At 43.5% G+C, this 27,224-nt stretch overlaps 21 non-coding genes and 2 pseudogenes across 21 annotated transcripts; all 23 read right to left on the bottom strand.

Annotated features, from left to right (window-relative positions):
* Window positions 1–882: 882 nt before the first annotated feature.
* On the bottom strand, window positions 883–1,001 carry LOC136730438 (5S ribosomal RNA). The gene has a single exon (XR_010809316.1). It is a non-coding gene; the product is annotated as a 5S ribosomal RNA (ribosomal RNA).
* Window positions 1,002–2,059: 1,058 nt separating this feature from the next.
* LOC136730437 (5S ribosomal RNA) lies at window positions 2,060–2,178 on the bottom strand. Its single transcript, XR_010809315.1, has one exon. It is a non-coding gene; the product is annotated as a 5S ribosomal RNA (ribosomal RNA).
* Window positions 2,179–3,236: 1,058 nt separating this feature from the next.
* On the bottom strand, window positions 3,237–3,355 carry LOC136730436 (5S ribosomal RNA). The gene has a single exon (XR_010809314.1). It is a non-coding gene; the product is annotated as a 5S ribosomal RNA (ribosomal RNA).
* A 1,066-nt stretch (window positions 3,356–4,421) lies between these two features.
* LOC136730415 (5S ribosomal RNA) lies at window positions 4,422–4,540 on the bottom strand. The gene has a single exon (XR_010809296.1). It is a non-coding gene; the product is annotated as a 5S ribosomal RNA (ribosomal RNA).
* A 1,055-nt stretch (window positions 4,541–5,595) lies between these two features.
* LOC136730426 (5S ribosomal RNA) lies at window positions 5,596–5,714 on the bottom strand. Its single transcript, XR_010809307.1, has one exon. It is a non-coding gene; the product is annotated as a 5S ribosomal RNA (ribosomal RNA).
* Window positions 5,715–6,780: 1,066 nt separating this feature from the next.
* LOC136730421 (5S ribosomal RNA) lies at window positions 6,781–6,899 on the bottom strand. The gene has a single exon (XR_010809302.1). It is a non-coding gene; the product is annotated as a 5S ribosomal RNA (ribosomal RNA).
* Window positions 6,900–7,940: 1,041 nt separating this feature from the next.
* On the bottom strand, window positions 7,941–8,059 carry LOC136730422 (5S ribosomal RNA). The gene has a single exon (XR_010809303.1). It is a non-coding gene; the product is annotated as a 5S ribosomal RNA (ribosomal RNA).
* Window positions 8,060–9,113: 1,054 nt separating this feature from the next.
* Window positions 9,114–9,232, bottom strand: LOC136730425 (5S ribosomal RNA). Its single transcript, XR_010809306.1, has one exon. It is a non-coding gene; the product is annotated as a 5S ribosomal RNA (ribosomal RNA).
* A 1,066-nt stretch (window positions 9,233–10,298) lies between these two features.
* LOC136730430 (5S ribosomal RNA) lies at window positions 10,299–10,417 on the bottom strand. The gene has a single exon (XR_010809310.1). It is a non-coding gene; the product is annotated as a 5S ribosomal RNA (ribosomal RNA).
* A 1,056-nt stretch (window positions 10,418–11,473) lies between these two features.
* On the bottom strand, window positions 11,474–11,592 carry LOC136730424 (5S ribosomal RNA). Its single transcript, XR_010809305.1, has one exon. It is a non-coding gene; the product is annotated as a 5S ribosomal RNA (ribosomal RNA).
* A 1,066-nt stretch (window positions 11,593–12,658) lies between these two features.
* Window positions 12,659–12,777, bottom strand: LOC136730428 (5S ribosomal RNA). The gene has a single exon (XR_010809309.1). It is a non-coding gene; the product is annotated as a 5S ribosomal RNA (ribosomal RNA).
* A 1,066-nt stretch (window positions 12,778–13,843) lies between these two features.
* LOC136730427 (5S ribosomal RNA) lies at window positions 13,844–13,962 on the bottom strand. The gene has a single exon (XR_010809308.1). It is a non-coding gene; the product is annotated as a 5S ribosomal RNA (ribosomal RNA).
* Window positions 13,963–15,016: 1,054 nt separating this feature from the next.
* Window positions 15,017–15,135, bottom strand: LOC136730432 (5S ribosomal RNA). The gene has a single exon (XR_010809312.1). It is a non-coding gene; the product is annotated as a 5S ribosomal RNA (ribosomal RNA).
* Window positions 15,136–16,190: 1,055 nt separating this feature from the next.
* On the bottom strand, window positions 16,191–16,299 carry LOC136730434 (uncharacterized; annotated as a pseudogene).
* A 1,066-nt stretch (window positions 16,300–17,365) lies between these two features.
* LOC136730416 (5S ribosomal RNA) lies at window positions 17,366–17,484 on the bottom strand. The gene has a single exon (XR_010809297.1). It is a non-coding gene; the product is annotated as a 5S ribosomal RNA (ribosomal RNA).
* Window positions 17,485–18,550: 1,066 nt separating this feature from the next.
* Window positions 18,551–18,669, bottom strand: LOC136730420 (5S ribosomal RNA). Its single transcript, XR_010809301.1, has one exon. It is a non-coding gene; the product is annotated as a 5S ribosomal RNA (ribosomal RNA).
* A 1,056-nt stretch (window positions 18,670–19,725) lies between these two features.
* Window positions 19,726–19,844, bottom strand: LOC136730419 (5S ribosomal RNA). The gene has a single exon (XR_010809300.1). It is a non-coding gene; the product is annotated as a 5S ribosomal RNA (ribosomal RNA).
* Window positions 19,845–20,899: 1,055 nt separating this feature from the next.
* On the bottom strand, window positions 20,900–21,018 carry LOC136730431 (5S ribosomal RNA). Its single transcript, XR_010809311.1, has one exon. It is a non-coding gene; the product is annotated as a 5S ribosomal RNA (ribosomal RNA).
* A 1,055-nt stretch (window positions 21,019–22,073) lies between these two features.
* On the bottom strand, window positions 22,074–22,192 carry LOC136730433 (5S ribosomal RNA). The gene has a single exon (XR_010809313.1). It is a non-coding gene; the product is annotated as a 5S ribosomal RNA (ribosomal RNA).
* Window positions 22,193–23,258: 1,066 nt separating this feature from the next.
* On the bottom strand, window positions 23,259–23,377 carry LOC136730418 (5S ribosomal RNA). Its single transcript, XR_010809299.1, has one exon. It is a non-coding gene; the product is annotated as a 5S ribosomal RNA (ribosomal RNA).
* Window positions 23,378–24,443: 1,066 nt separating this feature from the next.
* On the bottom strand, window positions 24,444–24,562 carry LOC136730435 (uncharacterized; annotated as a pseudogene).
* Window positions 24,563–25,628: 1,066 nt separating this feature from the next.
* Window positions 25,629–25,747, bottom strand: LOC136730417 (5S ribosomal RNA). The gene has a single exon (XR_010809298.1). It is a non-coding gene; the product is annotated as a 5S ribosomal RNA (ribosomal RNA).
* A 1,077-nt stretch (window positions 25,748–26,824) lies between these two features.
* On the bottom strand, window positions 26,825–26,943 carry LOC136730423 (5S ribosomal RNA). Its single transcript, XR_010809304.1, has one exon. It is a non-coding gene; the product is annotated as a 5S ribosomal RNA (ribosomal RNA).
* Window positions 26,944–27,224: the final 281 nt, after the last annotated feature.

The raw sequence follows: 27,224 nt of genomic DNA, 5'->3' as shown, positions 1-27,224 counted from the left end.
ACACCAGACCGGAACTATATATTACAAAACGAACACATTGTCTTGATAAAACAGCTGTAATTGAGTGCCTGACACGCCAGTCAAGCGCAATCTTGAGAAGGTGTGCATTTCAGTAAGGATTTCAATTGACATGCAGTATGAAACTGAAAGGAGGTTGCATCACTATGATGCATAACATTGCATGTATTGTATTTTCAAGTGTGTGCATTCATCCTGTTGTCATTTTGTTTTGAAAGCAGAAGAATCATTCAACAGGTTGCTGAGACAAATGTAAACCAGTAAAACATATGAAGAGAAACAAACCTTGAATATAAGTTCAGTTGTTTAAACATTTGACAAACTATGGTGAGGGGGTAAGAAAACACACAAATCCAGCAGCTCCTGTATTTCAATACACCAGAACCCAATATTATTGGCGAGTCGGGTAGTCCATCATCACAGTTCGAGGGCAGGCATCATTTCAGTAATTTCATCCCGTTGCATTCACATCCGTGCCTTGAATGAGATTGAATGTGATCTTTGCTCTCAAGTATGTTCCCAAGTTTTACACTTTCGTGCTTTGCATGAATGGGAATGGAACCGTGTGTGTTGAATGAGGCTCCTTGTGAGCACTGAACTTTGTCCGGTGGAGTTCCTTTTTGTGTTGCTGTAATTGTGTAATTTCTCGATGAGAAAGATTAGGCAACATTTAGTCACTTCTAGCCATGATGCTCAATTTATTTACGAATGTACCCTAGTTACTAGGGACCGTTTACGTTGGAGAACAAGATCTATTGTATGCCTGTGTATTTGGGGAAGTCAAATCTGAAATAATGATGAAATTGCGTGTATCCAAAGTTAAAACTCGTGATTTGTCGCCCTCTGGTGTGTAAAAGATGCAAAAGCTTACAGCACCTGGTATTCCCAGGCGGTCTCCCATCCAAGTACTGACCAGGCCCGAGCCTGCTTAGCTTCCGAGATCGGACGAGATCGGGCGTATTCAGGCTAGTATGGCCGTAAGCCAGGGAGGCTGTCCCTGACGCTCTACTTAAAGGGAAGGCAATATCCGTTTCTGCCGCTCATACTTGCAGTTGAACTGTCTCTCTACTCTAAAGTCCGGGACACACCAGCGCGCCGCAGACAGTCCCTGCTAACACGAAACGTTGTGGCAACGTTGTGCGTTAGCTGGGGTGCCACACCAGACCGGAACTATATATTACAAAACGAACACATTGTCTTGATAAAACAGCTGTAATTGAGTGCCTGACACGCCAGTCAAGCGCAATCTTGAGAAGGTGTGCATTTCAGTAAGGATTTCAATTGACATGCAGTATGAAACTGAAAGGAGGTTGCATCACTATGATGCATAACATTGCATGTATTGTATTTTCAAGTGTGTGCATTCATCCTGTTGTCATTTTGTTTTGAAAGTAGAAGAATCATTTTTGCTGAGGTTGCTGAGACAAATGTAAACCAGTAAAACATATGAAGAGAAACAAACCTTGAATATAAGTTCAGTTGTTTAAACATTTGACAAACTATGGTGAGGGGGTAAGAAAACACACAAATCCAGCAGCTCCTGTATTTCAATACACCAGAACCCAATATTATTGGCGAGTCGGGTAGTCCATCATCACAGTTCGAGGGCAGGCATCATTTCAGTAATTTCATCCCGTTGCATTCACATCCGTGCCTTGAATGAGATTGAATGTGATCTTTGCTCTCAAGTATGTTCCCAAGTTTTACACTTTCGTGCTTTGCATGAATGGGAATGGAACCGTGTGTGTTGAATGAGGCTCCTTGTGAGCACTGAACTTTGTCCGGTGGAGTTCCTTTTTGTGTTGCTGTAATTGTGTAATTTCTCGATGAGAAAGATTAGGCAACATTTAGTCACTTCTAGCCATGATGCTCAATTTATTTACGAATGTACCCTAGTTACTAGGGACCGTTTACGTTGGAGAACAAGATCTATTGTATGCCTGTGTATTTGGGGAAGTCAAATCTGAAATAATGATGAAATTGCGTGTATCCAAAGTTAAAACTCGTGATTTGTCGCCCTCTGGTGTGTAAAAGATGCAAAAGCTTACAGCACCTGGTATTCCCAGGCGGTCTCCCATCCAAGTACTGACCAGGCCCGAGCCTGCTTAGCTTCCGAGATCGGACGAGATCGGGCGTATTCAGGCTAGTATGGCCGTAAGCCAGGGAGGCTGTCCCTGACGCTCTACTTAAAGGGAAGGCAATATCCGTTTCTGCCGCTCATACTTGCAGTTGAACTGTCTCTCTACTCTAAAGTCCGGGACACACCAGCGCGCCGCAGACAGTCCCTGCTAACACGAAACGTTGTGGCAACGTTGTGCGTTAGCTGGGGTGCCACACCAGACCGGAACTATATATTACAAAACGAACACATTGTCTTGATAAAACAGCTGTAATTGAGTGCCTGACACGCCAGTCAAGCGCAATCTTGAGAAGGTGTGCATTTCAGTAAGGATTTCAATTGACATGCAGTATGAAACTGAAAGGAGGTTGCATCACTATGATGCATAACATTGCATGTATTGTATTTTCAAGTGTGTGCATTCATCCTGTTGTCATTTTGTTTTGAAAGTAGAAGAATCATTTTTGCTGAGGTTGCTGAGACAAATGTAAACCAGTAAAACATATGAAGAGAAACAAACCTTGAATATAAGTTCAGTTGTTTAAACATTTGACAAACTATGGTGAGGGGGTAAGAAAACACACAAATCCAGCAGCTCCTGTATTTCAATACACCAGAACCCAATATTATTGGCGAGTCGGGTAGTCCATCATCACAGTTCGAGGGCAGGCATCATTTCAGTAATTTCATCCCGTTGCATTCACATCCGTGCCTTGAATGAGATTGAATGTGATCTTTGCTCTCAAGTATGTTCCCAAGTTTTACACTTTCGTGCTTTGCATGAATGGGAATGGAACCGTGTGTGTTGAATGAGGCTCCTTGTGAGCACTGAACTTTGTCCGGTGGAGTTCCTTTTTGTGTTGCTGTAATTGTGTCATTTCTCGATGAGAAAGATTAGGCAACATTTAGTCACTTCTAGCCATGATGCTCAATTTATTTATGAATGTACCCTAGTTACTAGGGACCGTTTACGTTGGAGAACAAGATCTATTGTATGCCTGTGTATTTGGGGAAGTCAAATCTGAAATAATGATGAAATTGCGTGTATCCAAAGTTAAAACTCGTGATTTGTCGCCCTCTGGTGTGTAAAAGATGCAAAAGCTTACAGCACCTGGTATTCCCAGGCGGTCTCCCATCCAAGTACTGACCAGGCCCGAGCCTGCTTAGCTTCCGAGATCGGACGAGATCGGGCGTATTCAGGCTAGTATGGCCGTAAGCCAGAAAGGCTGTCCCTGACGCTCTACTTAAAGGGAAGGCAATATCCGTTTCTGCCGTTCATACTTACAGTTGAACTGTCTCTCTACTCTAAAGCCCGGGACACAGCAGCGCGCCGCAGATAGTCCCTGCTAACACGCCACGTTGTGGCAACATTGTGGCAACGTTGTGCGTTAGCTGGGGTGCCACACCAGACCGGAACTATATATTACAAAACGAACACATTGTCTTGATAAAACAGCTGTAATTGAGTGCCTGACACGCCAGTCAAGCGCAATCTTGAGAAGGTGTGCATTTCAGTAAGGATTTCAATTGACATGCAGTATGAAACTGAAAGGAGGTTGCATCACTATGATGCATAACATTGCATGTATTGTATTTTCAAGTGTGTGCATTCATCCTGTTGTCATTTTGTTTTGAAAGCAGAAGAATCATTCAACAGGTTGCTGAGACAAATGTAAACCAGTAAAACATATGAAGAGAAACAAACCTTGAATATAAGTTCAGTTGTTTAAACATTTGACAAACTATGGTGAGGGGGTAAGAAAACACACAAATCCAGCAGCTCCTGTATTTCAATACACCAGAACCCAATATTATTGGCGAGTCGGGTAGTCCATCATCACAGTTCGAGGGCAGGCATCATTTCAGTAATTTCATCCCGTTGCATTCACATCCGTGCCTTGAATGAGATTGAATGTGATCTTTGCTCTCAAGTATTGTCCCAAGTTTTACACTTTCGTGCTTTGCATGAATGGGAATGGAACCGTGTGTGTTGAATGAGGCTCCTTGTGAGCACTGAACTTTGTCCGGTGGAGTTCCTTTTTGTGTTGCTGTAATTGTGTCATTTCTCGATGAGAAAGATTAGGCAACATTTAGTCACTTCTAGCCATGATGCTCAATTTATTTACGAATGTACACTAGTTACTAGGGACCGTTTACGTTGGAGAACAAGATCTATTGTATGCCTGTGTATTTGGGGAAGTCAAATCTGAAATAATGATGAAATTGCGTGTATCCAAAGTTAAAACTCGTGATTTGTCGCCCTCTGGTGTGTAAAAGATGCAAAAGCTTACAGCACCTGGTATTCCCAGGCGGTCTCCCATCCAAGTACTGACCAGGCCCGAGCCTGCTTAGCTTCCGAGATCGGATGAGATCGGGCGTATTCAGGCTAGTATGGCCGTAAGCCAGAGAGGCTGTCCCTGACGCTCTACTTAAAGGGAAGGCAATATCCGTTTCTGCCGCTCATACTTGCAATTGAACTGTCTCTCTACTCTAAAGTCCGGGACACACCAGCGCGCCGCAGACAGTCCCTGCTAACACGAAACGTTGTGGCAACGTTGTGCGTTAGCTGGGGTGCCACACCAGACCGGAACTATATATTACAAAACGAACACATTGTCTTGATAAAACAGCTGTAATTGAGTGCCTGACACGCCAGTCAAGCGCAATCTTGAGAAGGTGTGCATTTCAGTAAGGATTTCAATTGACATGCAGTATGAAACTGAAAGGAGGTTGCATCACTATGATGCATAACATTGCATGTATTGTATTTTCAAGTGTGTGCATTCATCCTGTTGTCATTTTGTTTTGAAAGCAGAAGAATCATTCAACAGGTTGCTGAGACAAATGTAAACCAGTAAAACATATGAAGAGAAACAAACCTTGAATATAAGTTCAGTTGTTTAAACATTTGACAAACTATGGTGAGGGGGTAAGAAAACACACAAATCCAGCAGCTCCTGTATTTCAATACACCAGAACCCAATATTATTGGCGAGTCGGGTAGTCCATCATCACAGTTCGAGGGCAGGCATCATTTCAGTAATTTCATCTTGTTGCATTCACATCCGTGCCTTGAATGAGATTGAATGTGATCTTTGCTCTCAAGTATGTTCCCAAGTTTTACACTTTCGTGCTTTGCATGAATGGGAATGGAACCGTGTGTGTTGAATGAGGCTCCTTGTGAGCACTGAACTTTGTCCGGTGGAGTTCCTTTTTGTGTTGCTGTAATTCTGTCATTTCTCGATGAGAAAGATTAGGCAACATTTAGTCACTTCTAGCCATGATGCTCAATTTATTTATGAATGTACCCTAGTTACTAGGGACCGTTTACATTGGAGAACAAGATCTATTGTATGCCTGTGTATTTGGGGAAGTCAAATCTGAAATAATGATGAAATTGCGTGTATCCAAAGTTAAAACTCGTGATATGTCGCCCTCTGGTGTGTAAAAGATGCAAAAGCTTACAGCACCTGGTATTCCCAGGCGGTCTCCCATCCAAGTACTGACCAGGCCCGAGCCTGCTTAGCTTCCGAGATCGGACGAGATCGGGCGTATTCAGGCTAGTATGGCCGTAAGCTAGGAATGCTGTCCCTGACGCTCTACTTAAAGGGAAGGCAATATCCGTTTCTGCCGTTCATACTTACAGTTGAACTGTCTCTCTACTCTAAAGCCCGGGACACACCAGCGCGCCGCAGACAGTCCCTGCTAACACGCCACGTTGTGGCAACATTGTGGCAACGTTGTGCGTTAGCTGGGGTGCCACACCAGACCGGAACTATATATTACAAAACGAACACATTGTCTTGATAAAACAGCTGTAATTGAGTGCCTGACACGCCAGTCAAGCGCAATCTTGAGAAGGTGTGCATTTCAGTAAGGATTTCAATTGACATGCAGTATGAAACTGAAAGGAGGTTGCATCACTATGATGCATAACATTGCATGTATTGTTTTTACAAGTGTGTGCATTCATCCTGTTGTCATTTTGTTTTGAAAGCAGAAGAATCATTCAACAGGTTGCTGAGACAAATGTAAACCAGTAAAACATATGAAGAGAAACAAACCTTGAATATAAGTTCAGTTGTTTAAACATTTGACAAACTATGGTGAGGGGGTAAGAAAACACACAAATCCAGCAGCTCCTGTATTTCAATACACCAGAACCCAATATTATTGGCGAGTCGGGTAGTCCATCATCACAGTTCGAGGGCAGGCATCATTTCAGTAATTTCATCCCGTTGCATTCACATCCGTGCCTTGAATGAGATTGAATGTGATCTTTGCTCTCAAGTATGTTCCCAAGTTTTACACTTTCGTGCTTTGCATGAATGGGAATGGAACCGTGTGTGTTGAATGAGGCTCCTTGTGAGCACTGAACTTTGTCCGGTGGAGTTCCTTTTTGTGTTGCTGTAATTGTGTCATTTCTCGATGAGAAAGATTAGGCAACATTTAGTCACTTCTAGCCATGATGCTCAATTTATTTACGAATGTACCCTAGTTACTAGGGACCGTTTACATTGGAGAACAAGATCTATTGTATGCCTGTGTATTTGGGGAAGTCAAATCTGAAATAATGATGAAATTGCGTGTATCCAAAGTTAAAACTCGTGATTTGTCGCCCTCTGGTGTGTAAAAGATGCAAAAGCTTACAGCACCTGGTATTCCCAGGCGGTCTCCCATCCAAGTACTGACCAGGCCCGAGCCTGCTTAGTTTCCGAGATCGGACGAGATCGGGCGTATTCAGGCTAGTATGGCCGTAAGCCAGGGAGGCTGTCCCTGACGCTCTACTTAAAGGGAAGGCAATATCCGTTTCTGCCGCTCATACTTACAGTTGAACTGTCTCTCTACTCTAAAGTCCGGGACACACCAGCACGCCGCAGACAGTCCCTGCTAACACGAAACGTTGTGGCAACGTTGTGCGTTAGCTGGGGTGCCACACCAGACCTATGTATTACAAAACGAACACATTGTCTTGATAAAACAGCTGTAATTGAGTGCCTGACACGCCATTCAAGCGCAATCTTGAGAAGGTGTGCATTTCAGTAAGGATTTCAATTGACATGCAGTATGAAACTGAAAGGAGGTTGCATCACTATGATGCATAACATTGCATGTATTGTATTTTCAAGTGTGTGCATTCATCCTGTTGTCATTTTGTTTTGAAAGCAGAAGAATCATTCAACAGGTTGCTGAGACAAATGTAAACCAGTAAAACATATGAAGAGAAACAAACCTTGAATATAAGTTCAGTTGTTTAAACATTTGACAAACTATGGTGAGGGGGTAAGAAATGACACAAATCCAGCAGCTCCTGTATTTCAATACACCAGAAGCCAATATTATTGGCGAGTCGGGTAGTCCATCATCACAGTTCGAGGGCAGGCATCATTTCAGTAATTTCATCCCGTTGCATTCACATCCGTGCCTTGAATGAGATTGAATGTGATCTTTGCTCTCAAGTATGTTCCCAAGTTTTACACTTTCGTGCTTTGCATGAATGGGAATGGAACCGTGTGTGTTGAATGAGGCTCCTTGTGAGCACTGAACTTTGTCCGGTGGAGTTCCTTTTTGTGTTGCTGTAATTGTGTCATTTCTCGATGAGAAAGATTAGGCAACATTTAGTCACTTCTAGCCATGATGCTCAATTTATTTACGAATGTACCCTAGTTACTAGGGACCGTTTACGTTGGAGAACAAGATCTATTGTATGCCTGTGTATTTGGGGAAGTCAAATCTGAAATAATGATGAAATTGCGTGTATCCAAAGTTAAAACTCGTGATTTGTCGCCCTCTGGTGTGCAAAAGCTTACAGCACCTGGTATTCCCAGGCGGTCTCCCATTCAAGTACTGACCAGGCCCGAGCCTGCTTAGCTTCCGAGATCGGACGAGACCGGGCGTATTCAGGCTAGTATGGCCGTAAGCCAGGGAGGCTGTCCCTGACGCTCTACTTAAAGGGAAGGCAATATCCGTTTCTGCCGCTCATACTTGCAGTTGAACTGTCTCTCTACTCTAAAGTCCGGGACACACCAGCGCGCCGTAGACAGTCCCTGCTAACACGAAACGTTGTGGCAACGTTGTGCGTTAGCTGGGGTGCCACACCAGACCGGAACTATATTTTACAAAACGAACACATTGTCTTGATAAAACAGCTGTAATTGAGTGCCTGACACGCCAGTCAAGCGCAATCTTGAGAAGGTGTGCATTTCAGTAAGGATTTCAATTGACATGCAGTATGAAACTGAAAGGAGGTTGCATCACTATGATGCATAACATTGCATGTATTGTATTTTCATGTGTGTGCATTCATCCTGTTGTCATTTTAATTTGAAAGCAGAAGAATCATTCAACAGGTTGCTGAGACAAATTTAACCAGTAAAACATATGAAGAGAAACAAACCTTGAATATAAGTTCAGTTGTTTAAACATTTGACAAACTATGGTGAGGGGGTAAGAAAACACACAAATCCAGCAGCTCCTGTATTTCAATACACCAAAACCCAATATTATTGGCGAGTCGGGCAGTCCATCATCACAGTTCGAGGGCAGGCATCATTTCAGTAATTTCATCCCGTTGCATTCACATCCGTGCCTTGAATGAGATTGAATGTGATCTTTACTCTCAAGTATATTTCCAAGTTTTACACTTTCATGCTTTGCATGAATGGGAATGGAACCGTGTGTGTTGAATGAAGCTCCTTGTGAGCACTGAACTTTGTCCAGTGGAGTTCCTTTTTGTGTTGCTGTAATTGTGTCATTTCTTGATGAGAAAGATTAGGCAACATTTAGTCACTTCTAGCCATGATGCTCAATTTATTTACGAATGTACGCTAGTTACTAGGGACCGTTTACGTTGGAGAACAAGATCTATTGTATGCCTGTGTATTTGGGGAAGTAAAATCTGAAATAATGATGAAATTGCGTGTATCCAAAGTTAAAACTCGTGATTTGTCGCCCTCTGGTGTGTAAAAGATGCAAAAGCTTACAGCACCTGGTATTCCCAGGCAGTCTCCCATCCAAGTACTAACCAGGCCAGAGCCTGCTTAGCTTCTGAGATCGGACGAGATCGGGCGTATTCAGGCTAGTATGGCCGTAAGCCAGAGAGGCTGTCCCTGACGCACTACTTAAAGGGAAGGCAATATCCGTTTCTGCCGCTCATACTTGCAGTTGAACTGTCTCTCTACTCTAAAGTCCGGGACACACCGGCGAAGAAAAGACAGTCCCTGCTAACACGCCACGTTGTGGCAACGTTGTGGCAACGTTGTGCGTTAGCTGGGGTGCCACACCAGACCGGAACTATATTTTACATAACGAACACATTGTCTTGATAAAACAGCTGTAATTGAGTGCCTGACACGCCAGTCAAGCGCAATCTTGAGAAGGTGTACATTTCAGTAAGGATTTCAATTGACATGCAGTATGAAACTGAAAGGAGGTTGCATCACTATGATGCATAACATTGCATGTATTGTATTTTCAAGTGTGTGCATTCATCCTGTTGTCATTTTGTTTTGAAAGCAGAAGAATCATTCAACAGGTTGCTGAGACAAATGTAAACCAGTAAAACATATGAAGAGAAACAAACCTTGAATATAAGTTCAGTTGTTTAAACATTTGACAAACTATGGTGAGGGGGTAAGAAAACACACAAATCCAGCAGCTCCTGTACTTCAATACACCAGAAGCCAATATTATTGGTGAGTCGGGTAGTCCATCATCACAGTTCGAGGGCAGGCATCATTTCAGTAATTTCATCCCGTTGCATTCACATCCGTGCCTTGAATGAGATTGAATGTGATCTTTGCTCTCAAGTATGTTCCCAAGTTTTACACTTTCGTGCTTTGCATGAATGGGAATGGAACCGTGTGTGTTGAATGAGGCTCCTTGTGAGCACTGAACTTTGTCCGGTGGAGTTCCTTTTTGTGTTGCTGTAATTGTGTCATTTCTTGATGAGAAAGATTAGGCAACATTTAGTCACTTCTAGCCATGATGCTCAATTTATTTACGAATGTACCCTAGTTACTAGGGACCGTTTACGTTGGAGAACAAGATCTATTGTATGCCTGTGTATTTGGGGAAGTAAAATCTGAAATAATGATGAAATTGTGTGTATCCAAAGTTAAAACTCGTGATTTGTCGCCCTCTGGTGTGTAAAAGGTGCAAAAGCTTACAGCACCTGGTATTCCCAGGCGGTCCCCCATCCAAGTACCGACCAGGCCCGAGCCTGCTTGGTTTCCGAGATCGGACGAGATCGGGCGTATTCAGGCTAGTATGGCCGTAAGCCAGGGAGGCTGTCCCTGATGCTCTACTTAAAGGGAAGGCAATATCCGTTTCTGCCGTTCATACTTACAGTTGAACTGTCTCTCTACTCTAAAGCCCGGGACACAGCAGCGCGCCGCAGACAGTCCCTGCTAACACGCCATGTTGTGGCAACGTTGTGCGTTAGCTGGGGTGCCACACCAGACCGGAACTATATTTTACAAAAAAAAACACATTGTCTTGATAAAACAGCTGTAATTGAGTGCCTGACACGCCAGTCAAGCGCAATCTTGAGAAGGTGTGCATTTCAGTAAGGATTTCAATTGACATGCAGTATGAAACTGAAAGGAGGTTGCATCACTATGATGCATAACATTGCATGTATTGTATTTTCAAGTGTGTGCATTCATCCTGTTGTCATTTTGTTTTGAAAGCAGAAGAATCATTCAACAGGTTGCTGAGACAAATGTAAACCAGTAAAACATATGAAGAGAAACAAACCTTGAATATAAGTTCAGTTGTTTAAACATTTGACAAACTATGGTGAGGGGGTAATAAAACACACAAATCCAGCAGCTCCTGTATTTCAATACACCAGAACCCAATATTATTGGCGAGTCGGGTAGTCCATCATCACAGCTCGAGGGCAGGCATCATTTCAGTAATTTCATCCCGTTGCATTCACATCCGTGCCTTGAATGAGATTGAATGTGATCTTTGCTCTCAAGTATGTTCCCAAGTTTTACACTTTCGTGCTTTGCATGAATGGGAATGGAACCGTGTGTGTTGAATGAGGCTCCTTGTGAGCACTGAACTTTGTCCGGTGGAGTTCCTTTTTGTGTTGCTGTAATTGTGTCATTACTCGATGAGAAAGATTAGGCAACATTTAGTCACTTCTAGCCATGATGCTCAATTTATTTACGAATGTACCCTAGTTACTAGGGACCGTTTACGTTGGAGAACAAGATCTATTGTATGCCTGTGTATTTGGGGAAGTAAAATCTGAAATAATGATGAAATTGTGTGTATCCAAAGTTAAAACTCGTGATTTGTCGCCCTCTGGTGTGAAAAAGGTGCAGAAGCTTACAGCACCTGGTATTCCCAGGCGGTCTCCCATCCAAGTACTGACCAGACCCGAGCCTGCTTGGCTTCCGAGATCGGACGAGATCGGGCGTATTCAGGCTAGTATGGCCGTAAGCCAGGGAGGCTGTCCCTGACGCTCTACTTAAAGGGAAGGCAATATCCGTTTCTGCCGTTCATACTTACAGTTGAACTGTCTCTCTACTCTAAAGCCCGGGACACACCAGCGCGCTGCAGACAGTCCCTGCTAACACGCCACGTTGTGGCAACGTTGTGGCAACGTTGTGCGTTAGCTGGGGTGCCACACCAGACCGGAACTATATTTTACAAAACGAACACATTGTCTTGATAAAACAGCTGTAATTGAGTGCCTGACTTGCCAGTCAAGCGCAATCTTGAGATGGTGTGCATTTCAGTAAGGATTTCAATTGACATGCAGTATGAAACTGAAAGGAGGTTGCATCACTATGATGCATAACATTGCATGTATTGTATTTTCAAGTGTGTGCATTCATCCTGTTGTCATTTTGTTATGAAAGCACAAGAATCATTCAACAGGTTGCTGAGACAAATGTAAACCAGTAAAACATATGAAGAGAAACAAACCTTGAATATAAGTTCAGTTGTTTAAACAATTGACAAACTATGGTGAGGGGGTAAGAAAACACACAAATCCAGCAGCTCCTGTATTTCAATACACCGGAACCCAATATTATTGGCGAGTCGGGTAGTCCATCATCACAGTTCGAGGGCAGGCATCATTTCAGTAATTTCATCCCGTTGCATTCACATCCGTGCCTTGAATGAGATTGAATGTGATCTTTGCTCTCAAGTATGTTCCCAAGTTTTACACTTTTGTGCTTTGCATGAATGGGAATGGAACCGTGTGTGTTGAATGAGGCTCCTTGTGAGCACTGAACTTTGTCCGGTGGAGTTCCTTTTTGTGTTGCTGTAATTGTGTCATTTCTCGATGAGAAAGATTAGGCAACATTTAGTCACTTCTAGCCATGATGCTCAATTTATTTACGAATGTACCCTAGTTACTAGGGACCGTTTACGTTGGAGAACAAGATCTATTGTATGCCTGTGTATTTGGGGAAGTCAAATCTGAAATAATGATGAAATTGTGTGTATCAAAAGTTAAGACTCGTGATTTGTCGCCCTCTGGTGTGTAAAAGGTGCAAAAGCTTACAGCACCTGGTATTTCCAGGCGGTCTACCATCCAAGTACTGACCAGGCCCGAGCCTGCTTGGCTTCCGAGATCGGACGAGATCGGGCGTATTCAGGCTAGTATGGCTGTAAGCCAGGGAGGCTGTCCCTGACGCTCTACTTAAAGGGAAGGCAATATCCGTTTCTGCCGTTCATACTTACAGTTGAACTGTCTCTCTACTCTAAAGCCCGGGACACACCAGCGCGCCGCAGACAGTCCCTGCTAACACGCCACGTTGTGGCAACATTGTGGCAACGTTGTGCGTTAGCTGGGGTGCCACACCAGACCGGAACTATATATTACAAAACGAACACATTGTCTTGATAAAACAGCTGTAATTGAGTGCCTGACACGCCAGTCAAGCGCAATCTTGAGAAGGTGTGCATTTCAGTAAGGATTTCAATTGACATGCAGTATGAAACTGAAAGGAGGTTGCATCACTATGATGCATAACATTGCATGTATTGTATTTTCAAGTGTGTGCATTCATCCTGTTGTCATTTTGTTTTGAAAGCAGAAGAATCATTCAACAGGTTGCTGAGACAAATGTAAACCAGTAAAACATATGAAGAGAAACAAACCTTGAATATAAGTTCAGTTGTTTAAACATTTGACAAACTATGGTGAGGGGGTAAGAAAACACACAAATCCAGCAGCTCCTGTATTTCAATACACCAGAACCCAATATTATTGGCGAGTCGGGTAGTCCATCATCACAGTTCGAGGGCAGGCATCATTTCAGTAATTTCATCCCGTTGCATTCACATCCGTGCCTTGAATGAGATTGAATGTGATCTTTGCTCTCAAGTATGTTCCCAAGTTTTACACTTTCGTGCTTTGCATGAATGGGAATGGAACCGTGTGTGTTGAATGAGGCTCCTTGTGAGCACTGAACTTTGTCCGGTGGAGTTCCTTTTTGTGTTGCTGTAATTGTGTCATTTCTCGATGAGAAAGATTAGGCAACATTTAGTCACTTCTAGCCATGATGCTCAATTTATTTACGAATGTACCCTAGTTACTAGGGACCGTTTACGTTGGAGAACAAGATCTATTGTATGCCTGTGTATTTGGGGAAGTCAAATCTGAAATAATGATGAAATTGCGTGTATCCAAAGTTAAAACTCGTGATTTGTCGCCCTCTGGTGTGTAAAAGATGCAAAAGCTTACAGCACCTGGTATTCCCAGGCGGTCTCACATCCAAGTACTGACCAGGCCCGAGCCTGCTTAGCTTCCGAGATCGGACGAGATCAGGCGTATTCAGGCTAGTATGGCCGTAAGCCAGGGAGGCTGTCCCTGACGCTCTACTTAAAGGGAAGGCAATATCCGTTTCTGCCGCTCATACTTGCAGTTGAACTGTCTCTCTACTCTAAAGTCCGGGACACACCAGCGCGCCGCAGACAGTCCCTGCTAACACGAAACGTTGTGGCAACGTTGTGCGTTAGCTGGGGTGCCACACCAGACCGGAACTATATATTACAAAACGAACACATTGTCTTGATAATACAGCTGTAATTGAGTGCCTGACACGCCAGTCAAGCGCAATCTTGAGAAGGTGTGCATTTCAGTAAGGATTTCAATTGACATGCAGTATGAAACTGAAAGGAGGTTGCATCACTATGATGCATAACATTGCATGTATTGTATTTTCAAGTGTGTGCATTCATCCTGTTGTCATTTTGTTTTGAAAGCAGAAGAATCATTCAACAGGTTGCTGAGACAAATGTAAACCAGTAAAACATATGAAGAGAAACAAACCTTGAATATAAGTTCAGTTGTTTAAACATTTGACAAACTATGGTGAGGGGGTAAGAAAACACACAAATCCAGCAGCTCCTGTATTTCAATACACCAGAACCCAATATTATTGGCGAGTCGGGTAGTCCATCATCACAGTTCGAGGGCAGGCATCATTTCAGTAATTTCATCCCGTTGCATTCACATCCGTGCCTTGAATGAGATTGAATGTTATCATTACTCTCAAGTACGTTCCCAAGTTTTACACTTTCGTGCTTTGCATGAATGGGAATGGAACCGTGTGTGTTGAATGATGCTCCTTGTGAGCACTGAACTTTGTCCGGTGGAGTTCCTTTTTTGTTGCTGTAATTGTGTCATTTCTTGATGAGAAAGATTAGGCAACATTTAGTCACTTCTAGCCATGATGCTCAATTTATTGACGAATGTACCCTAGTTACTAGGGACCGTTTACGTTGGAGAACAAGATCTATTGTATGCCTGTGTACTTGGGGATGTAAAATCTGAAATAATGATGAAATTGCGTGTATCCAAAGTTAAAACTCGTGATTTGTCGCCCTCTGGTTTGTAAAAGGTGCAAAAGCTTACAGCAACTGGTATTCCCAGGCGGTCTCCCATCCAAGTACTGACGAGGCCCAAGCCTGCTTAGCTTCCGAGATCGGACGAGATCGGGCGTATTCAGGCTAGCATGGCCGTAAGCCAGGGAGGCTGTCCCTGACGCTCTACTTAAAGGGAAGGCAATATCCGTTTCTGCCGCTCATACTTGCAGTTGAACTGTCTCTCTACTCTAAAGTCCGTGACACACCAGCGCGCCGCAGACAGTCCCTGCTAACACGAAACGTTGTGGCAACGTTGTGCGTTAGCTGGGGTGCCACACCAGACCGGAACTATATATTACAAAACGAACACATTGTCTTGATAATACAGCTGTAATTGAGTGCCTGACACGCCAGTCAAGCGCAATCTTGAGAAGGTGTGCATTTCAGTAAGGATTTCAATTGACATGCAGTATGAAACTGAAAGGAGGTTGCATCACTATGATGCATAACATTGCATGTATTGTATTTTCAAGTGTGTGCATTCATCCTGTTGTCATTTTGTTTTGAAAGCAGAAGAATCATTCAACAGGTTGCTGAGACAAATGTAAACCAGTAAAACATATGAAGAGAAACAAACCTTGAATATAAGTTCAGTTGTTTAAACATTTGACAAACTATGGTGAGGGGGTAAGAAAACACACAAATCCAGCAGCTCCTGTATTTCAATACACCAGAACCCAATATTATTGGCGAGTCGGGTAGTCCAACATCACAGTTCGAGGGCAGGCATCATTTCAGTAATTTCATCCCGTTGCATTCACATCCGTGCCTTGAATGAGATTGAATGTGATCTTTGCTCTCAAGTATGTTCCCAAGTTTTACACTTTCGTGCTTTGCATGAATGGGAATGGAACCGTGTGTGTTGAATGAGGCTCCTTGTGAGCACTGAACTTTGTCCGGTGGAGTTCCTTTTTGTGTTGCTGTAATTGTGTCATTTCTCGATGAGAAAGATTAGGCAACATTTAGTCACTTCTAGCCATGATGCTCAATTTATTTACGAATGTACCCTAGTTACTAGGGACCGTTTACGTTGGAGAACAAGATCTATTGTATGCCTGTGTATTTGGGGAAGTCAAATCTGAAATAATGATGAAATTGCGTGTATCCAAAGTTAAAACTCGTGATTTGTCGCCCTCTGGTGTGTAAAAGATGCAAAAGCTTACAGCACCTGGTATTCCCAGGCGGTCTCCCATCCAAGTACTGACCAGGCCCGAGCCTGCTTAGCTTCCGAGATCGGGCGTATTCAGGCTAGTATGGCCGTAAGCCAGGAATGCTGTCCCTGACGCTCTACTTAAAGGGAAGGCAATATCCGTTTCTGCCGTTCATACTTACAGTTGAACTGTCTCTCTACTCTAAAGCCCGGGACACACCAGCGCGCCGCAGACAGTCCCTGCTAACACGCCACGTTGTGGCAACATTGTGGCAACGTTGTGCGTTAGCTGGGGTGCCACACCAGACCGGAACTATATATTACAAAACGAACACATTGTCTTGATAAAACAGCTGTAATTGAGTGCCTGACACGCCAGTCAAGCGCAATCTTGAGAAGGTGTGCATTTCAGTAAGGATTTCAATTGACATGCAGTATGAAACTGAAAGGAGGTTGCATCACTATGATGCATAACATTGCATGTATTGTATTTACAAGTGTGTGCATTCATCCTGTTGTCATTTTGTTTTGAAAGCAGAAGAATCATTCAACAGGTTGCTGAGACAAATGTAAACCAGTAAAACATATGAAGAGAAACAAACCTCGAATATAAGTTCAGTTGTTTAAACATTTGACAAACTATGGTGAGGGGGTAAGAAAACACACAAATCCAGCAGCTCCTGTATTTCAATACACCAGAACCCAATATTATTGGCGAGTCGGGTAGTCCATCATCACAGTTCGAGGGCAGGCATCATTTCAGTAATTTCATCCCGTTGCATTCACATCCGTGCCTTGAATGAGATTGAATGTGATCTTTGCTCTCAAGTATGTTCCCAAGTTTTACACTTTCGTGCTTTGCATGAATGGGAATGGAACCGTGTGTGTTGAATGAGGCTCCTTGTGAGCACTGAATTTTGTCCGGTGGAGTTCCTTTTTGTGTTGCTGTAATTGTGTCATTTCTCGATGAGAAAGATTAGGCAACATTTAGTCACTTCTAGCCATGATGCTCAATTTATTTACGAATGTACCCTAGTTACTAGGGACCGTTTACATTGGAGAACAAGATCTATTGTATGCCTGAGTATTTGGGGAAGTCAAATCTGAAATAATGATGAAATTGCGTGTATCCAAAGTTAAAACTCGTGATTTGTCGCCCTCTGGTGTGTAAAAGATGCAAAAGCTTACAGCACCTGGTATTCCCAGGCGGTCTCCCATCCAAGTACTGACCAGGCCCGAGCCTGCTTAGCTTCCGAGATCAGACGAGATCGGGCGTATTCAGGCTAGTATGGCCGTAAGCCAGGGAGACTGTCCCTGACGCTCTACTTAAAGGGAAGGCAATATCCGTTTCTGCCGTTCATACTTACAGTTGAACTGTCTCTCTACTCTAAAGCCCTGGACACACCAGCGCGCCGCAGACAGTCCCTGCTAACACGCCACGTTGTGGCAGCGTTGTGGCAACGTTGTGCGTTAGCTGGGGTGCCACACCAGACCGGAACTATATATTACAAAACGAACACATTGTCTTGATAAAACAGCTGTAATTGAGTGCCTGACACGCCAGTCAAGCGCAATCTTGAGAAGGTGTGCATTTCAGTAAGGATTTCAATTGACATGCAGTATGAAACTGAAAGGAGGTTGCATCACTATGATGCATAACATTGCATGTATTGTATTTTCAAGTGTGTGCATTCATCCTGTTGTCATTTTGTTTTGAAAGCAGAAGAATCATTCAACAGGTTGCTGAGACAAATGTAAACCAGTAAAACATATGAAGAGAAACAAACCTTGAATATAAGTTCAGTTGTTTAAACATTTGACAAACTATGGTGAGGGGGTAAGAAAACACACAAATCCAGCAGCTCCTGTATTTCAATACACCAGAACCCAATATTATTGGCGAGTCGGGTAGTCCATCATCACAGTTCGAGGGCAGGCATCATTTCAGTAATTTCATCCCGTTGCATTCACATCCGTGCCTTGAATGAGATTGAATGTGATCTTTGCTCTCAAGTATGTTCCCAAGTTTTACACTTTCGTGCTTTGCATGAATGGGAATGGAACCGTGTGTTTTGAATGAGGCTCCTTGTGAGCACTGAACTTTGTCCGGTGGAGTTCCTTTTTGTGTTGCTGTAATTGTGTCATTTCTCGATGAGAAAGATTAGGCAACATTTAGTCACTTCTAGCCATGATGCTCAATTTATTTACGAATGTACCCTAGTTACTAGGGACCGTTTACGTTGGAGAACAAGATCTATTGTATGCCTGTGTATTTGGGGAAGTCAAATCTGAAATAATGATGAAATTGCGTGTATCCAAAGTTAAAACTCGTGATTTGTCGCCCTCTGGTGTGTAAAAGATGCAAAAGCTTACAGCACCTGGTATTCCCAGGCGGTCTCCCATCCAAGTACTGACCAGGCCCGAGCCTGCTTAGCTTCCGAGATCGGACGAGATCGGGCGTATTCAGGCTAGTATGGCAGTAAGCCAGGGAGGCTGTCCCTGACGCTCTACTTAAAGGGAAGGCAATATCCGTTTCTGCCGCTCATACTTACAGTTGAACTGTCTCTCTACACTCATGCCGGGGACACACCAGCGCGCCGCAGACAGTCCCTGCTAACACGCCACGTTGTGGCAACGTTGTGCGTTAGCTGGGGTGCCACACCAGACCGGAACTATATTTTACAAAAAAAAACACATTGTCTTGATAAAACAGCTGTAATTGAGTGCCTGACACGCCAGTCAAGCGCAATCTTGAGAAGGTGTGCATTTCAGTAAGGATTTCAATTGACATGCAGTATGAAAATGAAAGGAGGTTGCATCACTATGATGCATAACATTGCATGTATTGTATTTTCAAGTGTGTGCATTCATCCTGTTGTCATTTTGTTTTGAAAGCAGAAGAATCATTCAACAGGTTGCTGAGACAAATGTAAACCAGTAAAACATATGAAGAGAAACAAACCTTGAATATAAGTTCAGTTGTTTAAACATTTGACAAACTATGGTGAGGGGGTAAGAAATGACACAAATCCAGCAGCTCCTGTATTTCAATACACCAGAAGCCAATATTATTGGCGAGTCGGGTAGTCCATCATCACAGTTCGAGGGCAGGCATCATTTCAGTAATTTCATCCCGTTGCATTCACATCCGTGCCTTGAATGAGATTGAATGTGATCTTTGCTCTCAAGTATGTTCCCAAGTTTTACACTTTCGTGCTTTGCATGAATGGGAATGGAACCGTGTGTGTTGAATGAGGCTCCTTGTGAGCACTGAACTTTGTCCGGTGGAGTTCCTTTTTGTGTTGCTGTAATTGTGTCATTTCTTGATGAGAAAGATTAGGCAACATTTAGTCACTTCTAGCCATGATGCTCAATTTAGTTACGAATGTACCCTAGTTACTAGGGACCGTTTACGTTGGAGAACAAGATCTATTGTATGCCTGTGTATTTGGGGAAGTAAAATCTGAAATAACGATGAAATTGTGTGTATCCAAAGTTAAAACTCGTGATTTGTCGCCCTCTGGTGTGTAAAAGGTGCAAAAGCTTACAGCACCTGGTATTCCCAGGCGGTCTCCCATCCAAGTACTGACCAGGCCCGAGCCTGCTTGGCTTCCGAGATCGGACGAGATCGGGCGTATTCAGGCTAGTATGGCCGTAAGCCAGGTAGGCTGTCCACGACGCTCTACTTAAAGGGAAGGCAATATCCGTTTCTGCCGTTCATACTTACAGTTGAACTGTCTCTCTACTCTAAAGCCCAGGACACACCAGCGCGCCGCAGACAGTCCCTGCTAACACGCCACGTTGTGGCAACGTTGTGCGTTAGCTGGGGTGCCACACCAGACCGGAACTATATTTTACAAAACGAACACATTGTCTTGATAAAACAGCTGTAATTGAGTGCCTGACACGCCAGTCAAGCGCAATCTTGAGAAGGTGTGCATTTCAGTAAGGATTTCAATTGACATGCAGTATGAAACTGAAGGGAGGTTGCATCACTATGATGCATAACATTGCATGTATTGTATTTTCAAGTGTGTGCATTCATCCTGTTGTCATTTTGTTTTGAAAGCAGAAGAATCATTCAACAGGTTGCTGAGACAAATGTAAACCAGTAAAACATATGAAGAGAAACAAACCTTGAATATAAGTTCAGTTGTTTAAACATTTGACAAACTATGGTGAGGGGGTAAGAAAACACACAAATCCAGCAGCTCCTGTATTTCAATACACCAGAACCCAATATTATTGGCAAGTCGGGTAGTCCATCATCACAGTTCGAGGGCAGGCATCATTTCAGTAATTTCATCCCGTTGCATTCACATCCGTGCCTTGAATGAGATTGAATGTGATCTTTGCTCTCAAGTATGTTCCCAAGTTTTACACTTTCGTGCTTTGCATGAATGGGAATGGAACCGTGTGTGTTGAATGATGCTCCTTGTGAGCACTGAACTTTGTCCGGTGGAGTTCCTTTTTGTGTTGCTGTAATTGTGTCATTTCTTGATGAGAAAGATTAGGCAACATTTAGTCACTTCTAGCCATGATGCTCAATTTATTGACGAATGTACCCTAGTTACTAGGGACCGTTTACGTTGGAGAAGAAGATCTATTGTATGCCTGTGTATTTGGGGAAGTAAAATCTGAAATAATGATGAAATTGCGTGTATCCAAAGTTAAAACTCGTGATTTGTCGCCCTCTGGTGTGTAAAAGGTGCAAAAGCTTACAGCACCTGGTATTCTCAGGCGGTCAACCATCCAAGTACCGACCAGGCCTGAGCCTGCTTGGCTTCCAAGATCGGACGAGATCGGGCGTATTCAGGCTAGTATGGCCGTAAGCCAGGGAGGCTGTCCCTGACGCTCTACTTAAAGGGAAGGCAATATCCGTTTCTGCCGTTCATACTTACAGTTGAACTGTCTCTCTACTCTAAAGCCCGGGCCACACCAGCGCGCCGCAGACAGTCCCTGCCAACACGCCACGTTGTGGCAACGTTGTGCGTTAGCTGGGGTGCCACTGCAGACCGGAACTATATTTTACAAAACGAACACATTGTCTTGATAAAACAGCTGTAATTGAGTGCCTGACACGCCAGTCAAGCGCAATCTTGAGAAGGTGTGCATTTCAGTAAGGATTTCAATTGACATGCAGTATGAAACTGAAAGGAGGTTGCATCACTATGATGCATAACATTGCATGTATTGTATTTTCAAGTGTGTGCATTCATCCTGTTGTCATTTTGTTTTGAAAGCAGAAGAATCATTCAACAGGTTGCTGAGACAAATGTAAACCAGTAAAATATATGAAGAGAAACAAACCTTGAATATAAGTTCAGTTGTTTAAACATTTGACAAACTATGGTGAGGGAGTAAGAAAACACACAAATCCAGCAGCTCCTGTATTTCAATACACCAGAACCCAATATTATTGGCGAGTCGGGTAGTCCATCATCACAGTTCGAGGGCAGGCATCATTTCAGTAATTTCATCCCGTTGCATTCACATCCGTGCCTTGAATGAGATTGAATGTGATCTTTGCTCTCAAGTATGTTCCCAAGTTTTACACTTTCGTGCTTTGCATGAATGGGAATGGAACCGTGTGTGTTGAATGAGTCTCCTTGTGAGCACTGAACTTTGTGCGGTGGAGTTCCTTTTTGTGTTGCTGTAATTGTGTCATTTCTTGATGAGAAAGATTAGGCAACATTGAGTCACTTCTAGCCATGATGCTCAATTAATTTACGAATGTACCCTAGTTACTAGGGACCGTTTACGTTGGAGAACAAGATCTATTGTATGCCTGTGTATTTGGGGAAGTAAAATCTGAAATAATGATGAAATTGTGTGTATCCAAAGTTAAGACTCGTGATTTGTCGCCCTCTGGTGTGTAAAAGGTGCAAAAGCTTAAAGCACCTGGTATTCCCAGGTGGTCTCCCATCCAAGTACTGACCAGGCCCGAGCCTGCCTGGCTTCCGAGATCGGTCGAGATCGGGCGTATTCAGGCTAGTATGGCCGTAAGCCAGGGAGGCTGTCCCTGACGCTCTACTTAAAGGGAAGGCAATATCCGTTTCTGCCGTTCATACTTACAGTTGAACTGTCTCTCTACTCTAAAGCCCGGGACACACCAGCGCGCCGCAGACAGTCCCTGCTAACACGCCACGTTGTGGCAACGTTGTGGCAACGTTGTGCGTTAGCTGGGGTGCCACACCAGACCGGAACTATATTTTACAAAACGAACACATTGTCTTGATAAAACAGCTGTAATTGAGTGCCTGACACGCCAGTCAAGCGCAATCTTGAGAAGGTGTGCATTTCAGAAAGGATTTCAATTGACATGCAGTATGAAACTGAAAGGAGGTTGCATCACTATGATGCATAACATTGCATGTATTGTATTTTCAAGTGTGTGCATTCATCCTGTTGTCATTTTGTTTTGAAAGCAGAAGAATCATTCAACAGGTTGCTGAGACAAATGTAAACCAGTAAAACATATGAAGAGAAACAAACCTTGAATATAAGTTCAGTTGTTTAAACATTTGACAAACTATGGTGAGGGGGTAAGAAAACACACAAATTCAGCAGCTCCTGTATTTCAATACACCAGAACCCAATATTATTGGCGAGTCGGGTAGTCCATCATCACAGTTCGAGGGCAGGCATCATTTCAGTAATTTCATCCCGTTGCATTCACATCCGTGCCTTGAATGAGATTGAATGTGATCTTTGCTCTCAAGTATGTTCCCAAGTTTTACACTTTCGTGCTTTGCATGAATGGGAATGGAACCGTGTGTGTTGAATGAGGCTCCTTGTGAGCACTGAACTTTGTCCGGTGGAGTTCCTTTTTGTGTTGCTGTAATTGTGTCATTTCTCGATGAGAAAGATTAGGCAACATTTAGTCACTTCTAGCCATGATGCTCAATTTATTTACGAATGTACCCTAGTTACTAGGGACCGTTTACGTTGGAGAACAAGATCTATTGTATGCCTGTGTATTTGGGGAAGTCAAATCTGAAATAATGATGAAATTGCGTGTATCCAAAGTTAAAACTCGTGATTTGTCGCCCTCTGGTGTGTAAAAGATGCAAAAGCTTACAGCACCTGGTATTCCCAGGCGGTCTCCCATCCAAGTACTGACCAGGCCCGAGCCTGCTTGGCTTCCGAGATCGGACGAGATCGGGCGTATTCAGGCTAGTATGGCCGTAAGCCAGGGAGGCTGTCCCTGACGCTCTACTTAAAGGGAAGGCAATATCCGTTTCTGCCGTTCATACTTACAGTTGAACTGTCTCTCTACTCTAAAGCCCGGGACACACCAGCGCGCCGCAGACAGTCCCTGCTAACACGTCACGTTGTGGCAACATTGTGGCAACGTTGTGCGTTAGCTGGGGTGCCACACCAGACCGGAACTATGTATTACAAAACGAACACATTGTCTTGATAAAACAGCTGTAATTGAGTGCCTGACACGCCAGTCAAGCGCAATTTTGAGAAGGTGTGCATTTCAGTAAGGATTTCAATTGACATGCAGTATGAAACTGAAAGGAGGTTGCATCACTATGATGCATAACATTGCATGTATTGTATTTTCAAGTGTGTGCATTCATCCTGTTGTCATTTTGTTTTGAAAGCAGAAGAATCATTCAACAGGTTGCTGAGACAAATGTAAACCAGTAAAACATATGAAGAGAAACAAACCTTGAATATAAGTTCAGTTGTTTAAACATTTGACAAACTATGGTGAGGGGGTAAGAAAACACACAAATCCAGCAGCTCCTGTATTTCAATACACCAGAACCCAATATTATTGGCGAGTCGGGTAGTCCATCATCACAGTTCGAGGGCAGGCATCATTTCAGTAATTTCATCCCGTTGCATTCACATCCGTGCCTTGAATGAGATTGAATGTGATCTTTGCTCTCAAGTATGTTCCCAAGTTTTACACTTTCGTGCTTTGCATGAATGGGAATGGAACCGTGTGTGTTGAATGAGGCTCCTTGTGAGCACTGAACATTGTCCAGTGGAGTTCCTTTTTGTGTTGCTGTAATTGTGTCATTTCTCGATGAGAAAGATTAGGCAACATTTAGTCACTTCTAGCCATGATGCTCAATTTATTTACGAATGTACCCTAGTTACTAGGGACCGTTTACGTTGGAGAACAAGATCTATTGTATGACTGTGTATTTGGGGAAGTCAAATCTGAAATAATGATGAAATTGCGTGTATCCAAAGTTAAAACTCGTGATTTGTCGCCCTCTGGTGTGTAAAAGATGCAAAAGATTACAGCACCTGGTATTCCCAGGCGGTCTCCCATCCAAGTACTGACCAGGAACGAGCCTGCTTAGCTTCCAAGATCGGACGAGATCGGGCGTATTCAGGCTAGTATTGCCGTAAGCCAGGAAGGCTGTCCCTGACGCTCTACTTAAAGGGAAGGCAATATCCGTTTCTGCCGTTCATACTTACAGTTGAACTGTCTCTCTACTCTAAAGCCCGGGACACACCAGCGCGCCGCAGACAGTCCCTGCTAACACGCCACGTTGTGGCAACATTGTGGCAACGTTGTGCGTTAGCTGGGGTGCCACACCAGACCGGAACTATATATTACAAAACGAACACATTCTCTTGATAAAACAGCAGTAATTGAGTGCCTGACACGCCAGTCAAGCGCAATCTTGAGAAGGTGTGCATTTCAGTAAGGATTTCAAATGACATGCAGTATGAAACTGAATGGAGGTTGCATCACTATGATGCATAACATTGCATGTATTGTATTTTCAAGTGTGTGCATTCATCCTGTTGTCATTTTGCTTTGAAAGCAGAAGAATCATTCAACAGGTTGCTGAGACAAATGTAAACCAGTAAAACATATGAAGAGAAACAAACCTTGAATATAAGTTCAGTTGTTTAAACATTTGACAAACTATGGTGAGGGGGTAAGAAAACACACAAATCCAGCAGCTCCTGTATTTCAATACACCAGAACCCAATATTATTGGCGAGTCGGGTAGTCCATCATCACAGTTCGAGGGCAGGCATCATTTCAGTAATTTCATCCCGTTGCATTCACATCCGTGCCTTGAATGAGATTGAATGTTATCTTTGCTCTCAAGTATGTTCCCAAGTTTTACACTTTCGTGCTTTGCATGAATGGGAATGGAACCGTGTGTGTTGAATGAGGCTCCTTGTGAGCACTGAACTTTGTCCGGTGGAGTTCCTTTTTGTGTTGCTGTAATTGTGTCATTTCTCGATGAGAAAGATTAGGCAACATTTAGTCACTTCTAGCCATGATGCTCAATTTATGTACGAATGTACCCTAGTTACTAGGGACCGTTTACGTTGGAGAACAAGATCTATTGTATGCCTGTGTATTTGGGGAAGTCAAATCTGAAATAATTATGAAATTGCGTGTATCCAAAGTTAAAACTCGTGATTTGTCGCCCTCTGGTGTGTAAAAGATGCAAAAGCTTACAGCACCTGGTATTCCCAGGCGGTCTCCCATCCAAGTACTGACCAGGCCCGAGCCTGCTTGGCTTCCGAGATCGGACGAGATCGGGCGTATTCAGGCTAGTATGGCCGTAAGCCAGGGAGGCTGTCCCTGACGCTCTACTTAAAGGGAAGGCAATATCCGTTTCTGCCGTTCATACTTACAGTTGAACTGTCTCTCTACTCTAAAGCCCGGGACACACCAGCGCGCCGCAGCCAGTCCCTGCTAACACGCCACGTTGTGGCAACATTGTGGCAACATTGTGGCAACGTTGTGCGTTAGCTGGGGTGCCACACCAGACCGGAACTATATATTACAAAACGAACACATTGTCTTGATAAAACAGCTGTAATTGAGTGCCTGACACGCCAGTCAAGCGCAATCTTGAGAAGGTGTGCATTTCAGTAAGGATTTCAATTGACATGCAGTATGAAACTGAAAGGAGGTTGCATCACTATGATGCATAACATTGCATGTATTGTATTTTCAAGTGTGTGCATTCATCCTGTTGTCATTTTGTTTTGAAAGCAGAAGAATCATTCAACAGGTTGCTGAGACAAATGTAAACCAGTAAAACATATGAAGAGAAACAAACCTTGAATATAAGTTCAGTTGTTTAAACATTTGACAAACTATGGTGAGGGGGTAAGAAAACACACAAATCCAGCAGCTCCTGTATTTCAATACACCAGAACCCAATATTATTGGCGAGTCGGGTAGTCCATCATCACAGTTCGAGGGCAGGCATCATTTCAGTAATTTCATCCCGTTGCATTCACATCCGTGCCTTGAATGAGATTGAATGTGATCTTTGCTCTCAAGTATGTTCCCAAGTTTTACACTTTCGTGCTTTGCATGAATGGGAATGGAACCGTGTGTGTTGAATGAGGCTCCTTGTGAGCACTGAACTTTGTCCGGTGGAGTTCCTTTTTGTGTTGCTGTAAATGTGTCATTTCTCGATGAGAAAGATTAGGCAACATTTAGTCACTTCTAGCCATGATGCTCAATTTATTTACGAATGTACCCTAGTTACTAGGGACCGTTTACGTTGGAGAACAAGATCTATTGTATGCCTGTGTATTTGGGGAAGTCAAATCTGAAATAATGATGAAATTGCGTGTATCCAAAGTTAAAACTCGTGATTTGTCGCCCTCTGGTGTGTAAAAGATGCAAAAGCTTACAGCACCTGGTATTCCCAGACGGTCTCCCATCCAAGTACTGACCAGGCCCGAGCCTGCTTAGCTTCCGAGATCGGACAAGATCGGGCGTATTCAGGCTAGTATGGCCGTAAGCCAGGGAGGTTGTCCCTGACGCTCTACTTAAAGGGAAGGCAATATCCGTTTCTGCCGCTCATACTTGCAGTTGAACTGTCTCTCTATTCTAAAGTCCGGGACACACCAGCGCGCCGCAGATAGTCCCTGCTAACACGCCACGTTGTGGCAACGTTGTGCGTTAGCTGGGGTGCCACACCAGACCGGAACTATATTTTACAAAACGAACACATTGTCTTGATAATACAGCTGTAATTGAGTGCCTGACACGCCAGTCAAGCGCAATCTTGAGAAGGTGTGCAT

Source organism: Amia ocellicauda, unplaced genomic scaffold, assembly GCF_036373705.1.
Source record: "Amia ocellicauda isolate fAmiCal2 unplaced genomic scaffold, fAmiCal2.hap1 HAP1_SCAFFOLD_318, whole genome shotgun sequence".
NCBI lineage: Eukaryota > Metazoa > Chordata > Actinopteri > Amiiformes > Amiidae > Amia > Amia ocellicauda.
This window is presented reverse-complemented; position numbering and strand designations above follow the sequence as displayed.